At 51.7% G+C, this 16,396-nt stretch overlaps 1 protein-coding gene across 4 annotated transcripts in view; it reads left to right on the top strand.

The window, feature by feature from the left end:
- Nucleotides 1-16,396, top strand: part of LOC144172915 (pancreatic triacylglycerol lipase-like) — a 356,275-nt gene that overhangs the window by 169,531 nt on the left and 170,348 nt on the right. The window lies entirely within an intron of this gene.

Below are 16,396 nucleotides of genomic sequence, written 5' to 3'. Positions count from 1 at the left end.
CACTCATTCACCATGGGGCCAATATATCCTAATTCAGGGAACGTTTCTTCCGAGTCGGAAATTTGTTTCGTCAAATTTCTAGTAATTGAGATTGGCTTTCTGGTTCGTCTTCCTAAGATCATACTGATGTTTGATTTCTTTTTGTTAGACAGAAACTGACTTCAGTGAAAGATATCCGTGGGGCCCGGGTTTGCCTCCACATCACCGAAATATAGAAGCAGCACAAAAAAGAAAACGTAGTTCTACATAGTGAACGCTTCACTTGAACGTGTTCTACATAGTGAATGCTTCACCGCACAGTAGAAAAGCACCTGGGATGGAACCGGCAAAATAAAGACTGCAATATTTTGGGACGGCAAAGTGACAGAACCAACTTGCGCGAGAAGCAGAATATGGGTGAAAAGCATAGTACGTTCATAGTTGCGCCGGTTCCACGCTCCAGTGCTGCACTGGTGGGTCCATCCTTTTGTAGTCGTAAGTCAGGCTCGGCGGCTGCCAAAAGGTGGAAGGCCAAATTGGAGCACTTGCAGTGGTCAGTTTGCGCCGTTGCTTTTTTTCTTCTTGGTGGCACGTGCGTCGATAGGATGCGCGCTGGCACTCCGAGGAAGGCAAGCGATGCCAGCGAGATTGCTGTTGCCGGGAAAAGGCAACTAAGCGCAAAACAGCCCGTCACCTGCACGAGAAGGAGAATGGGCATGACCGGCATGTCTATAGTTGTACCAGTTCCAAGCTCAAGTACAGCAGTGGAGGATCCATCCTTTTGTAGTCTCAAGTCAGCCTCGGTAGCTGCCAAAGGCTGGAAGGCTAAATACGTGCACTTTCTGTAGTCAGCTTCGGTGCACGTTTCATTTGAGGCGACGTTCCTTGCCTTGTTCTTGGTGACACATGCGTCGATGGGATGCGGGCTGGCACTCCGAGGAAGGCAAGCGATGTCAGCGAGATTGCTGTTGCCGGGAAAAGGCAACTAAGCGCAAAACAGCCCGTCACCTGCACGAGAAGGAGAATGGGCATGAGCGGCATGTCTATAGTTGTACCAGTTCCAAGCTCAAGTACAGCAGTGGAGGATCCATCCTTTTGTAGTCTCAAGTCAGCCTCGGTAGCTGCCAAAGGCTGGAAGGCTAAATACGTGCACTTTCTGTAGTCAGCTTCGGTGCACGTTTCATTTGAGGCGACGTTCCTTGCCTTGTTCTTGGTGACACATGCGTCGATGGGATGCGGGCTGGCACTCCGAGGAAGGCAAGCGATGTCAGCGAGATTGCTGTTGCCGGGAAAAGGCAACTAAGCGCAAAACAGCCCGTCACCTGCACGAGAAGGAGAATGGGCATGAGCGGCATGTCTATAGTTGTACCAGTTCCAAGCTCAAGTACAGCAGTGGAGGATCTATCCTTTTGTAGTCTCAAGTCAGCCTCGGTAGCTGCCAAAGGCTGGAAGGCTAAATACGTGCACTTTCTGTAGTCAGCTTCGGTGCACGTTTCATTTGAGGCGACGTTCCTTGCCTTGTTCTTGGTGACACATGCGTCAATGGGATGCGGGCTGGCACTCCGAGGAAGGCAAGCGATGCCAGCGAGATTGCTGTTGCCGGGAAAAGTCAACTAAGCGCAAAACAGCCCGTCACCTGCACGAGAAGGAGAATGGGCATGAGCGGCATGTCTATAGTTGTACCAGTTCCAAGCTCAAGTACAGCAGTGGAGGATCCATCCTTTTGTAGTCTCAAGTCAGCCTCGGTAGCTGCCAAAGGCTGGAAGGCTAAATACGTGCACTTTCTGTAGTCAGCTTCGGTGCACGTTTCATTTGAGGCGACGTTCCTTGCCTTGTTCTTGGTGACACATGCGTCGATGGGATGCGGGCTGGCACTCCGAGGAAGGCAAGCGATGTCAGCGAGATTGCTGTTGCCGGGAAAAGGCAACTAAGCGCAAAACAGCCCGTCACCTGCACGAGAAGGAGAATGGGCATGAGCGGCATGTCTATAGTTGTACCAGTTCCAAGCTCAAGTACAGCAGTGGAGGATCCATCCTTTTGTAGTCTCAAGTCAGCCTCGGTAGCTGCCAAAGGCTGGAAGGCTGAATACGTGCACTTTCTGTAGTCAGCTTCGGTGCACGTTTCATTTGAGGCGACGTTCCTTGCCTTGTTCTTGGTGACACATGCGTCGATGGGATGCGGGCTGGCACTCCGAGGAAGGCAAGCGATGCCAGCGAGATTGCTGTTGCCGGGAAAAGTCAACTAAGCGCAAAACAGCCCGTCACCTGCACGAGAAGGAGAATGGGCATGAGCGGCATGTCTATAGTTGTACCAGTTCCAAGCTCAAGTACAGCAGTGGAGGATCCATCCTTTTGTAGTCTCAAGTCAGCCTCGGTAGCTGCCAAAGGCTGGAAGGCTAAATACGTGCACTTTCTGTAGTCAGCTTCGGTGCACGTTTCATTTGAGGCGACGTTCCTTGCCTTGTTCTTGGTGACACATGCGTCGATGGGATGCGGGCTGGCACTCCGAGGAAGGCAAGCGATGTCAGCGAGATTGCTGTTGCCGGGAAAAGGCAACTAAGCGCAAAACAGCCCGTCACCTGCACGAGAAGGAGAATGGGCATGAGCGGCATGTCTATAGTTGTACCAGTTCCAAGCTCAAGTACAGCAGTGGAGGATCCATCCTTTTGTAGTCTCAAGTCAGCCTCGGTAGCTGCCAAAGGCTGGAAGGCTAAATCCGTGCACTTTCTGTAGTCAGCTTCGGTGCACGTTTCATTTGAGGCGACGTTCCTTGCCTTGTTCTTGGTGACACATGCGTCGATGGGATGCGGGCTGGCACTCCGAGGAAGGCAAGCGATGTCAGCGAGATTGCTGTTGCCGGGAAAAGGCAACTAAGCGCAAAACAGCCCGTCACCTGCACGAGAAGGAGAATGGGCATGAGCGGCATGTCTATAGTTGTACCAGTTCCAAGCTCAAGTACAGCAGTGGAGGATCCATCCTTTTGTAGTCTCAAGTCAGCCTCGGTAGCTGCCAAAGGCTGGAAGGCTGAATACGTGCACTTTCTGTAGTCAGCTTCGGTGCACGTTTCATTTGAGGCGACGTTCCTTGCCTTGTTCTTGGTGACACATGCGTCGATAGGATGCGCGCTGGCACTCCGAGGAAGGCAAGCGATGCCAGCGAGATTGCTGTTGCCGGGAAAAGTCAACTAAGCGCAAAACAGCCCGTCACCTGCACGAGAAGGAGAATGGGCATGAGCGGCATGTCTATAGTTGTACCAGTTCCAAGCTCAAGTACAGCAGTGGAGGATCCATCCTTTTGTAGTCTCAAGTCAGCCTCGGTAGCTGCCAAAGGCTGGAAGGCTAAATACTTGCACTTTCTGTAGTCAGCTTCGGTGCACGTTTCATTTGAGGCGACGTTCCTTGCCTTGTTCTTGGTGACACATGCGTCGATGGGATGCGGGCTGGCACTCCGAGGAAGGCAAGCGATGCCAGCGAGATTGCTGTTGCCGGGAAAAGGCAACTAAGCGCAAAACAGCCCGTCACCTGCACGAGAAGGAGAATGGGCATGAGCGGCATGTCTATAGTTGTACCAGTTCCAAGCTCAAGTACAGCAGTGGAGGATCCATCCTTTTGTAGTCTCAAGTCGGCCTCGGTAGCTGCCAAAGGCTGGAAGGCTGAATACGTGCACTTTCTGTAGTCAGCTTCGGTGCACGTTTCATTTGAGGCGACGTTCCTTGCCTTGTTCTTGGTGACACATGCGTCGATGGGATGCGGGCTGGCACTCCGAGGAAGGCAAGCGATGCCAGCGAGATTGCTGTTGCCGGGAAAAGTCAACTAAGCGCAAAACAGCCCGTCACCTGCACGAGAAGGAGAATGGGCATGAGCGGCATGTCTATAGTTGTACCAGTTCCAAGCTCAAGTACAGCAGTGGAGGATCCATCCTTTTGTAGTCTCAAGTCAGCCTCGGTAGCTGCCAAAGGCTGGAAGGCTAAATACGTGCACTTTCTGTAGTCAGCTTCGGTGCACGTTTCATTTGAGGCGACGTTCCTTGCCTTGTTCTTGGTGACACATGCGTCGATGGGATGCGGGCTGGCACTCCGAGGAAGGCAAGCGATGTCAGCGAGATTGCTGTTGCCGGGAAAAGGCAACTAAGCGCAAAACAGCCCGTCACCTGCACGAGAAGGAGAATGGGCATGAGCGGCATGTCTATAGTTGTACCAGTTCCAAGCTCAAGTACAGCAGTGGAGGATCCATCCTTTTGTAGTCTCAAGTCAGCCTCGGTAGCTGCCAAAGGCTGGAAGGCTAAATCCGTGCACTTTCTGTAGTCAGCTTCGGTGCACGTTTCATTTGAGGCGACGTTCCTTGCCTTGTTCTTGGTGACACATGCGTCGATGGGATGCGGGCTGGCACTCCGAGGAAGGCAAGCGATGTCAGCGAGATTGCTGTTGCCGGGAAAAGGCAACTAAGCGCAAAACAGCCCGTCACCTGCACGAGAAGGAGAATGGGCATGAGCGGCATGTCTATAGTTGTACCAGTTCCAAGCTCAAGTACAGCAGTGGAGGATCCATCCTTTTGTAGTCTCAAGTCAGCCTCGGTAGCTGCCAAAGGCTGGAAGGCTGAATACGTGCACTTTCTGTAGTCAGCTTCGGTGCACGTTTCATTTGAGGCGACGTTCCTTGCCTTGTTCTTGGTGACACATGCGTCGATAGGATGCGCGCTGGCACTCCGAGGAAGGCAAGCGATGCCAGCGAGATTGCTGTTGCCGGGAAAAGTCAACTAAGCGCAAAACAGCCCGTCACCTGCACGAGAAGGAGAATGGGCATGAGCGGCATGTCTATAGTTGTACCAGTTCCAAGCTCAAGTACAGCAGTGGAGGATCCATCCTTTTGTAGTCTCAAGTCAGCCTCGGTAGCTGCCAAAGGCTGGAAGGCTAAATACTTGCACTTTCTGTAGTCAGCTTCGGTGCACGTTTCATTTGAGGCGACGTTCCTTGCCTTGTTCTTGGTGACACATGCGTCGATGGGATGCGGGCTGGCACTCCGAGGAAGGCAAGCGATGCCAGCGAGATTGCTGTTGCCGGGAAAAGGCAACTAAGCGCAAAACAGCCCGTCACCTGCACGAGAAGGAGAATGGGCATGAGCGGCATGTCTATAGTTGTACCAGTTCCAAGCTCAAGTACAGCAGTGGAGGATCCATCCTTTTGTAGTCTCAAGTCAGTCTCGGTAGCTGCCAAAGGCTGGAAGGCTGAATACGTGCACTTTCTGTAGTCAGCTTCGGTGCACGTTTCATTTGAGGCGACGTTCCTTGCCTTGTTCTTGGTGACACATGCGTCGATAGGATGCGCGCTGGCACTCCGAGGAAGGCAAGCGATGCCAGCGAGATTGCTGTTGCCGGGAAAAGTCAACTAAGCGCAAAACAGCCCGTCACCTGCACGAGAAGGAGAATGGGCATGAGCGGCATGTCTATAGTTGTACCAGTTCCAAGCTCAAGTACAGCAGTGGAGGATCCATCCTTTTGTAGTCTCAAGTCAGCCTCGGTAGCTGCCAAAGGCTGGAAGGCTAAATCCGTGCACTTTCTGTAGTCAGCTTCGGTGCACGTTTCATTTGAGGCGACGTTCCTTGCCTTGTTCTTGGTGACACATGCGTCGATGGGATGCGGGCTGGCACTCCGAGGAAGGCAAGCGATGCCAGCGAGATTGCTGTTGCCGGGAAAAGGCAACTAAGCGCAAAACAGCCCGTCACCTGCACGAGAAGGAGAATGGGCATGAGCGGCATGTCTATAGTTGTACCAGTTCCAAGCTCAAGTACAGCAGTGGAGGATCCATCCTTTTGTAGTCTCAAGTCAGCCTCGGTAGCTGCCAAAGGCTGGAAGGCTGAATACGTGCACTTTCTGTAGTCAGCTTCGGTGCACGTTTCATTTGAGGCGACGTTCCTTGCCTTGTTCTTGGTGACACATGCGTCGATAGGATGCGCGCTGGCACTCCGAGGAAGGCAAGCGATGCCAGCGAGATTGCTGTTGCCGGGAAAAGTCAACTAAGCGCAAAACAGCCCGTCACCTGCACGAGAAGGAGAATGGGCATGAGCGGCATGTCTATAGTTGTACCAGTTCCAAGCTCAAGTACAGCAGTGGAGGATCCATCCTTTTGTAGTCTCAAGTCAGCCTCGGTAGCTGCCAAAGGCTGGAAGGCTAAATACGTGCACTTTCTGTAGTCAGCTTCGGTGCACGTTTCATTTGAGGCGACGTTCCTTGCCTTGTTCTTGGTGACACATGCGTCGATGGGATGCGGGCTGGCACTCCGAGGAAGGCAAGCGATGCCAGCGAGATTGCTGTTGCCGGGAAAAGGCAACTAAGCGCAAAACAGCCCGTCACCTGCACGAGAAGGAGAATGGGCATGAGCGGCATGTCTATAGTTGTACCAGTTCCAAGCTCAAGTACAGCAGTGGAGGATCCATCCTTTTGTAGTCTCAAGTCAGCCTCGGTAGCTGCCAAAGGCTGGAAGGCTGAATACGTGCACTTTCTGTAGTCAGCTTCGGTGCACGTTTCATTTGAGGCGACGTTCCTTGCCTTGTTCTTGGTGACACATGCGTCGATAGGATGCGCGCTGGCACTCCGAGGAAGGCAAGCGATGCCAGCGAGATTGCTGTTGCCGGGAAAAGTCAACTAAGCGCAAAACAGCCCGTCACCTGCACGAGAAGGAGAATGGGCATGAGCGGCATGTCTATAGTTGTACCAGTTCCAAGCTCAAGTACAGCAGTGGAGGATCCATCCTTTTGTAGTCTCAAGTCAGCCTCGGTAGCTGCCAAAGGCTGGAAGGCTAAATCCGTGCACTTTCTGTAGTCAGCTTCGGTGCACGTTTCATTTGAGGCGACGTTCCTTGCCTTGTTCTTGGTGACACATGCGTCGATGGGATGCGGGCTGGCACTCCGAGGAAGGCAAGCGATGCCAGCGAGATTGCTGTGGCCGGGAAAAGGCAACTAAGCGCAAAACAGCCCGTCACCTGCACGAGAAGGAGAATGGGCATGAGCGGCATGTCTATAGTTGTACCAGTTCCAAGCTCAAGTACAGCAGTGGAGGATCCATCCTTTTGTAGTCTCAAGTCAGCCTCGGTAGCTGCCAAAGGCTGGAAGGCTGAATACGTGCACTTTCTGTAGTCAGCTTCGGTGCACGTTTCATTTGAGGCGACGTTCCTTGCCTTGTTCTTGGTGACACATGCGTCGATAGGATGCGCGCTGGCACTCCGAGGAAGGCAAGCGATGCCAGCGAGATTGCTGTTGCCGGGAAAAGTCAACTAAGCGCAAAACAGCCCGTCACCTGCACGAGAAGGAGAATGGGCATGAGCGGCATGTCTATAGTTGTACCAGTTCCAAGCTCAAGTACAGCAGTGGAGGATCCATCCTTTTGTAGTCTCAAGTCAGCCTCGGTAGCTGCCAAAGGCTGGAAGGCTAAATACGTGCACTTTCTGTAGTCAGCTTCGGTGCACGTTTCATTTGAGGCGACGTTCCTTGCCTTGTTCTTGGTGACACATGCGTCGATGGGATGCGGGCTGGCACTCCGAGGAAGGCAAGCGATGTCAGCGAGATTGCTGTTGCCGGGAAAAGGCAACTAAGCGCAAAACAGCCCGTCACCTGCACGAGAAGGAGAATGGGCATGAGCGGCATGTTTATAGTTGTACCAGTTCCAAGCTCAAGTACAGCAGTGGAGGATCTATCCTTTTGTAGTCTCAAGTCAGCCTCGGTAGCTGCCAAAGGCTGGAAGGCTAAATACGTGCACTTTCTGTAGTCAGCTTCGGTGCACGTTTCATTTGAGGCGACGTTCCTTGCCTTGTTCTTGGTGACACATGCGTCGATGGGATGCGGGCTGGCACTCCGAGGAAGGCAAGCGATGCCAGCGAGATTGCTGTTGCCGGGAAAAGTCAACTAAGCGCAAAACAGCCCGTCACCTGCACGAGAAGGAGAATGGGCATGAGCGGCATGTCTATAGTTGTACCAGTTCCAAGCTCAAGTACAGCAGTGGAGGATCCATCCTTTTGTAGTCTCAAGTCAGCCTCGGTAGCTGCCAAAGGCTGGAAGGCTAAATACGTGCACTTTCTGTAGTCAGCTTCGGTGCACGTTTCATTTGAGGCGACGTTCCTTGCCTTGTTCTTGGTGACACATGCGTCGATGGGATGCGGGCTGGCACTCCGAGGAAGGCAAGCGATGTCAGCGAGATTGCTGTTGCCGGGAAAAGGCAACTAAGCGCAAAACAGCCCGTCACCTGCACGAGAAGGAGATTGGGCATGAGCGGCATGTCTATAGTTGTACCAGTTCCAAGCTCAAGTACAGCAGTGGAGGATCCATCCTTTTGTAGTCTCAAGTCAGCCTCGGTAGCTGCCAAAGGCTGGAAGGCTAAATCCGTGCACTTTCTGTAGTCAGCTTCGGTGCACGTTTCATTTGAGGCGACGTTCCTTGCCTTGTTCTTGGTGACACATGCGTCGATGGGATGCGGGCTGGCACTCCGAGGAAGGCAAGCGATGTCAGCGAGATTGCTGTTGCCGGGAAAAGCCAACTCATGGCGAAACAGCACGTCACGTGCATGACAAGGCGAATGTGCGTGAGCGGCATGTCTATAGTTGTGCCAGCTCCACGCTGAAGTACAGCAGTGGTGGATCCATGCTTTTGAAGTCTCAAGTTTGGCTCTTCGGCTGCCAAAGTCTGGAAGGCCAAATCCGTGCACTTTCTGTAGTCAGCTTCGGTGCATCCTCCTACGAGCCCGCATGCAGCCAGCGTTTCCTGGCCTTGTCTGCACCTCGAGCCCACCGAGCTACCGGTCTTGCCCGGCGTTCCCTTCCTCGCCGCGGCCTACAGCTCAAGCTCGCCGAACTACCGGTCCGGTACTGCCTCCTGTTTCTGCCCACGGATTCACCGCGCAGACCTTTCGAGCGACGGCCCCGGACTGCCTCCATCTCCTGGCCCCGAGATCCACTTTGCCCATCGGCATCCCGTCGACGTTGACCAGCCCTGCAATCCGAACGATTCCGCCCAACTTGGTGAGGAAGTCGGCACCACTGAGACACCCCATTAAAATAATTGTTAATGTTTTTCGCCGGCCTCACTGTGTCTCATTTCCTCCAAGATCTGCGGGGGCCCAACTTGATATAAGTTTGTGACTAACCAATTAACGAGCGTCACACAGGCCACCGCACATGCCATCCAACGGTGCATGCGTATGGCTATGTACAAGGGTGGCTAAGTTGCGATTTCAGCGACTGAATGCTACAAGAAAGTCTCTGTCCTGCTCATTGCTGCGCCTGTGAAGTGAACACGATGGGTCTGTATAAACGAGGTACAGTTCTCAGGACAGCCAGGCTAGCCCGTTGTACAGGCGGCGAACGTGGAACAAAGCGCTCGTTAAGTCTGCTCGCTGACCTCGTGCACTACAGGGTTCACGCTAACCCACAATTCATGCATATATCCACATATGCCAGGTCGTCCACTATGTAAAACGGCATGAAAGTTGGTGCTTGGTGGTAATGTCAAGTGGTCATCAATAGTCCCCAATACAGATAATGTGAATGAAGTCAAGTACTATTGATTTAAACAACGTTACCAAAGTCAAATAGTCATCAATAAATATTTATAGAGAGACGACCTGCGAGCTACGCACCAAAAATGCCGTCAATGGTCAGCTTGGTGAGGGGCGCCTGGAAGAACCGACCCACGTCATCCTGCCAGGTTCCTCTCTCCAAAACGATTGCCTGAAAAGGGGAAACGTCTCGACGTACCTAGAGGCTCAAGCTTTAGATTTATTAAGTGCCTTTTTGGTTGACCGTAAGGCCCTCTACTACAGCATACGTCGTGGCCTATTGCTCGGTGGTGTCACCGACGCCATAGATGCATTTAGGAATTTAAGGTTCCAGGGTGAGTGCGATGTTAGTACAGGCACGTTGCTGGAAATCTTGGTGTTCTACTTGGACTGCGCGTTCCTGTCTTCCAAGTATAAGCTCTATCAGCAAAAGACGAGGGTCTGCATCTGCAATTCTGAGCCACCAGTCCCAAATGATCTGCTCCTGGCCGCATTTGATAGCAAACTTACGACGTCTATGCATGACATCGGTGAGGCGCAAGCGTTCCGGTACGTGGACAATTTTCTTGTCTTCTTTGAGGCTAAGCCGGAATCAAAGTCCAGGAACGTGGATAAACATTTTGGGGTCCGCGCTCAAGGCACTGGAGCTCACAAAAAAGTTCCAGAGGTGGGCTCCCTGCCTTTTCTCGACCCAGTGTTGTCACGCCATGTTTTTCACATATGCTGGAACTACTCGCCTAGATGAAAAATAGAAATTTTGCCATGTTCGTTGGCCCATTCCAAGCTTACGAAACGTGGAATTGCACACGACGCACTGCTGAACGCGATGGTTTGGTCTCGCCTTGATGAGATGCGACGCAGCTTGGGCATGCAAGTGGAACGGCTTCTGTGGGTAGTATATCCATATTTCATAATTTCGAGCATCGGAAGACAGTCCTGAAAAAAAGTCCGCGCGGCTCCCGAGAAGCGATAATCCATGCGGAAGGAGCCTCTTATTGTCAGTTCATACACACACACACAACGTTTCCCACCGGATCAAACGGTGGCTGGAAGAGCAAGTGTGAGGACCGTGTTCTCGTTCAGCCCAATTTCGGTAGTTTGTGTGGAAAGGTGCACACGCCTGGCAGCTCAAAGGTGCGTGCCCTATAAAGCACGGCAAGCGCTTCGTGCCGTGCCGTGACAGCGTCGTGTATAAAGGCCGCTTGCATGCGGTTGCGTGTGTGGGGGCAAACCGGGCGACGCCACGTTTAGAACACACGAAGGTGGTAAAAAGGTTTCGCGACACATATGCACGTGAAATGTACGAGAAAAATAGAAACTTGGTGAGAATTCTTTGAGCACACATTCGGTAGTTCGCTACAAATGTTTTAATGTTTCCTTCAGTAACGGGGTCTGACGTCATTCTATTTTTTAACTCGATAGCGTTATCAGGCTCATTTTTGGATTTCCTCTTGGCTACAAGCTGTCCGCTATCATCCGTGATCATCAGGCATCCACGGAAATACGTCACCGCTAACACCCGGAAGCTACGACGTAGTCAACAAGATTCGAGGGTGCCGTTGAATTTGTAATGTGGTGCAGCGGTTACTGACGTTTTGAAAGGAGAACAATGATACTACGGCGCAGGCGAATGAAACGACATGCGTTGTCAGCAAGTGCCGCGTGTGCGCGGTGATTAGATCAGAGTAAACTTTATTGGAGCCTGCGGATCGGCGTTTTTGCGCGCAACGACGCGGGCCCGGCGTCGTTCTAGGGGTTAGCCGTTACTCGGTTCGAGCCATCCGCTCGCCGTTGCTGGGTAGCGAGTCTCGTGCCTTTCGAGCGCCCTCAGCACCTGCTGGACGACCCAGAGTTGATTTTCGCGGTCGTAGGTCTTCTTGGCTTCTTCGAGCCGCGGTAGGAAGGTTCTCGATGCCGCTTCCTCCGGCTGTTTGGAGCAGTCCCACAAAATGTGGTTCTGGTCGGCCATCTTTCTATGACAGAACTTGCATCTGTCCGTGGGGTACGCTTCTGGGTACATTCGATGCGTCAAGGCTGGAGTGGGTAGCGACCCGGTCTGTAGCTGTCTCACAGTACAGCCTCCGCCGGGCTCATCCCCGGGTGCCGGGGTGGGAGAGTTCTGCGAGCGACGCGGCAGGCCGTCGTGGTCTCGCTGTAGTCCGTCATGCGGTCTTTGGCTTCGAACCACGCGTAACGGTCGGTCGCGTGGGCATGGTTGATTAGCGCTCGTTCCGCCACGTGTGCCGTCTCGTTGTGGTCTGCGTTTGTCGCCGACGCGCACTGGCCTGCATGCCCCGGAACCACTTGACCCTCAATTATTTTTCTTGCAATTTGGCTCCGCACAGCACGAGCGCGGGCACTTGACAGATGCGTCCCTTGGTGTAGCTTCACCCCACCATTCTGGAATTCCTCAGCATCACGCTGCAGTCGGCGTCGGTGATGGCCTGGGCGATGGCGACCTCCTCCGCGCATTCCGCTTTGGTGCATCTGACACTCGCCGCCGTCCACACGGCACCCGTTGACGCTTGGATGACAACCATGGCGAAAGCGCTGTGTTTCTGCCCTCTTCTTTTTGTCTCGTGTAGTTAGCGCTGTTACTAGGAAAGCCTCTCGTTGATATTCGGCTTCGTCCACGTACCGCGACTGTCTGTCATTGGCGTGTAGGTCGATAAGCGCCCTTGCATCCCGTCTTCCCTTGAAGTATTCCGGGTTCATGTTTCTTGGTAAGGGGTCTACCCTGATCTTGCTCCGGATCCCGTAGGCGATGGAGAGTTTGGCGTTCTCTTCGTGCGGACGTGCGAGACCCAGGTCTTCGAGTATCTTTCTCCCGGCCTGAGTTGTAAGGCGGTCGAGCTGCGCCGTTCGTTGCGCCTCCGCGATCTCTTCGAGCGTACTGGGTACTTTTAGCTTCAAGCAGCGGGGCGTGCTCCTAGACTCGAACAGGCCCAGCGCCGACTTGTATACTTTTCGAATGATGGCGTTGATCTGCAGCCAGTTGTGGAAGGTCGCTACAGACGCGATGTGGCTGACGACGAAGAACTGGACGAGCCTGATCAGGCTCCTTCATGCCGGCTTGGCGGGACGTGAATCCTCTGACGAGAAGAATCACGTCGGCTGCCTTGGCGATGAAACGGGCGATTGTCTCGCCGTTTCTTCTGTGAGTTTGTTCTATGCCCGGTATGTGGTAGTATGCTCCGCAGGCGTGGTCACTAGCCGTGCCCGCTACTTCCGTCATCGCACCAAAGCTTGGTTCCAGCAGAAGGTCAAAAGTATGAAGGTTCGGTACCTCATGCGCCGAAGCTACACGTTGACAACGACACGCATCGTAGCGGAAGCCTCCAAAATAATATCCACCGCCTTAGGATCTGTAGTGTGCGGGGAAATCTTGACACAGAGGCAGTTTTGTTTTCTGCGTCCGTCAAAAAAGTGGCCGCCACGGCTGGGAAGCGAGCCTGCGGCCTTGGGCACAGCTGCGCAACGCCTTACCCACTGAGCCACAGCGGGGTGTTTCCCTCCTGAACCTATGCCGGCACCAACATTGGGTTGCCTAGCCAAACAGGGGGCAAAGTATTGAGGCCAGTATCCCTAAAAATTAATGAAAACATAGAATATGAGCAGAAAACGAAAATGAGCCCACTGTATAGTGTCTAATCACAGAGGTTTTCAAAATACTTTTCGATATTCCCACTATTCTGTCTCCCCTGCACGCTCGGTTTAGAAAACGACAGATGGTACCAAGTGGCCAAGGTAAAAATAACCCTAAAATAGGCGCAGATGTCCTCCCAGAGAAGAGTATCTTAAGAATGCTGGGCGTGGCTTAAGAGAAAAACACTAGTGCCAAACGCAGAATCACGAAAAAAAGAAAATATTTAACCTATTGCCCACAAACAAAACGGCCAACGAAGAAAAGAGCAGGAAAGGGAGAAGAAGAAACGCTAAGACTTATGCAGCCACTCATCATGGGCCGATATTGCAGAGCCTACCGTACCACAAATTTACCCGTACCAAAGAAAGTGAAAGAAAAATCATGATCCGGAGAGCAGATGAGGCCGTTGTCAACCTCGCAGTTTTGACCGTTAGACGATCTAACAATGGGCAGACCAGCAGGGTAACAGAATGGACATGAATAGACGGGCATAGAAGAGGGGGAAGGCCCTTAACTCGATGGAGCGACAGAATAGGAACATTCGGAGCAAAATAATGAAATCGGAAAACTCAAGTTAGGAGCGGCTGAAGGTCAATGGAAAAGGCTTCACGCTGAAGTCATCTTAAATAGGATGTTGGTGGTAATGGCGGTTAATATGTCCTCAACTTTTGTCTTTTTAACACACTTCTACAAATCGGAGAAACCACTATCCGCGCACCAAGAGAGCCGCTGAAACAAGAAAATTGAGAGGGACCATCGTATAGAATATAGGAAGCGTCGCCGTCTTTGAAAAGGGAAACTATTGTACGCCTTGCTAGAAATGGCACTGGTCCAGCGGCTGCATAAAAACTCTCCCGTATCAAAATATGTATCCAATCCTACAGAAGAAGAGGCGATATTGCCGGATCAAGTTCATTCGGGGAAAGTTCCAAAATCATAAAACCACAGTATACAACGACTTCTGTATGTACGAAAGCACGAGGCCTCAATTGTCATAGTACACTACTTTTGCAATTTTTGTCCCTGAATGCCCCTGCTACACACAGAAGCAAAGGAGGAGAAGTTGAAAACATCCTCTTTGCAATAGAACTAGCTGAAGTACATCATTACATACTGTGAAAGGGCATTATGAGGTTCTCTAAAGCAGAACACCTAAGCGCTTCGGTACGATATTCCCATCCCCAATGCAGAAAGTTATCAACGTCACCTGAACACTCGGACACAATGGTTCGGAAGAGGACCGTGAGCTGACCGCGCTGCTTGCGACCAGGACTATCGCACTGGCCTTCTCTGGAAATGTTAAGAACAAATTTTCATCCTATGCTTAGGAAAACGATCTTTTTTCTTGCATTCAACGAGGACTCAATTCCGAAAAATCAAACTCTGTGGAAGAAAAACGAGCAGAGTTATCTGCAAATATATGTACGTTGAAGAGTTCGTTGGGGCATCAGACATTAACTTAAACTTGTGCTAAATTCTGGGAAACATTAACCCTCTTGGAGGCATCCTAGCCACGTCCAAGGCTATGGTCAGGGGAAAACAAGTCAAACATTACATATTCCTGTTCTCCGAGACATGGGAGGCAGGTTTCACGTGCTCGGCAGCTGAAGATCACCGCGAGCTGATTGAGAGGAAAAGGGAAGGAAATGCTGCATCTGGTGATCTGGACTTCAGGTTCAACCCTTGGGCTCTCTGCCACCCCTTTACCCTGTTTTCTCAAACCCCAACTACTTCTCTCTCTTTCTCCTAGCACAAAGCCAAATTGTTCAGTCCGGTCTAGACATCACAGAATGTTTGCTTTGCAGCAGTTACACTGACGCCTTATCGCTCCAACTGACCAACACCTCGCAACCGCACCCTTTCGCGCTCACATTTTAAAGGAATCCTGAAGGACGTACCATCGACTCGAAATGTATTTTGGGGCAAAATCAGTTGTCCCAGCAATCTTCTCCCGGAAGAGTTATGTAATTTCCGTTCACTGTCACCGAAACCACGTGCGATGAGTGCATAACTGTTCCCTCTAACCCCGACCACGGACAACGCGACGAAAGCTGCTCGCTCGCTCCCGGACAGAGGGGCAGCTCGCGGCGTTGTTTTCAGCGGCGTACGATATATCACAGGCCGGGGAGTTTCTTTTTTTCTCCGCATCGTGGAGGGGTTTATTTCCGGTCTGGTGGCACAAAAAGGCAGGCATGGCTGCCTGGTCGAAACCGTGCCGTCAGGCTGGTCGGCCGTTTTTGAAGCAATAAACGTTTGTTATCGAGTGGTCTCCTTTAAAGGGGAGTATTGAGGCTTTCACTCAAACTCCGCGCTCACTCAAAACACAAAAGAAAAGCCAAAACTATGCGCACAGGTTCAGCCATAGACGAGGTTGGTACACAGCACCGACAACGGCGGATCGTCACAGGAAATGTGAGAAATAAGCCGCGAAGTTTACTAGCGCCAGCCAATAGGACAGCCATGGCCGCAATGACGTCGTTTAGGCCGTGCCAGGGGTGCATTATGTGCAGTATTGAAGAGGGCGCGGTTGGTTTTTCGGTGTCTTTCAGAGAGATTTTCGCGCTCACCGGTTCACGTGCACGTGTAATATTTTGCTGAAGTATTCCTGGCAGTGTAATGTAAACGTCGCACAGGTTTAGTTGCAATGCTCAAAAAGTGTTGCAGGGCCCCTTTAAGTCATAGAATCACAAAGAGCCTTTGTCTTTTATTGGCCATGGGGATTAAAAGCTCTCGTTGCTAGTCTGTCTCTCTTCGATTAGCTTTAGTGCTCGTGAAGCTTATATTGTAAATGCAGAAACTGCGAACGAAACTGCGCTCATTTCCTGGTAAATAACGAAATAAAGAGTGCTCAGTTATTAGTCTGTTTACTTCGTGTCTCTTTACAACTTTCTTTGTCCTTGTGTAGCCGTGTTTTTTCGCCATATGATTAAGCATCAAATATCCTCAGGTAAAACCTTAAATTCATTACACTTGAAAGTGCGCCTATTTTACCATTCACTAGATACATGAGCTGTGGTTTCGTGGCAGTTCTGTGATAAATCATCCCAAGGAAGAGTGAATTCGGAGTGGTCCTTACGCATGTTCGAAGACGGCCTCCGGTATCCGTATGTTCCGTTTATATGCCGCAGAGAGTCTCCAGTGATCTTATGTACACAGGCGCCCCGGCTTTCTCTTGAAAATTGGCCACGAAAAGGGTGCGCGGAGGAATGATGCGCCAGTGTTCGCTGTCGATG

This window comes from Haemaphysalis longicornis, unplaced genomic scaffold, assembly GCF_048455015.1.
Source record: "Haemaphysalis longicornis isolate Haplotype H1 unplaced genomic scaffold, Haemaphysalis longicornis Haplotype H1 scaffold_27, whole genome shotgun sequence".
Lineage (NCBI taxonomy): Eukaryota > Metazoa > Arthropoda > Arachnida > Ixodida > Ixodidae > Haemaphysalis > Haemaphysalis longicornis.
Note: the sequence above shows the minus strand (reverse complement) of the source record. Positions and strands in the feature narration are given on the sequence as shown.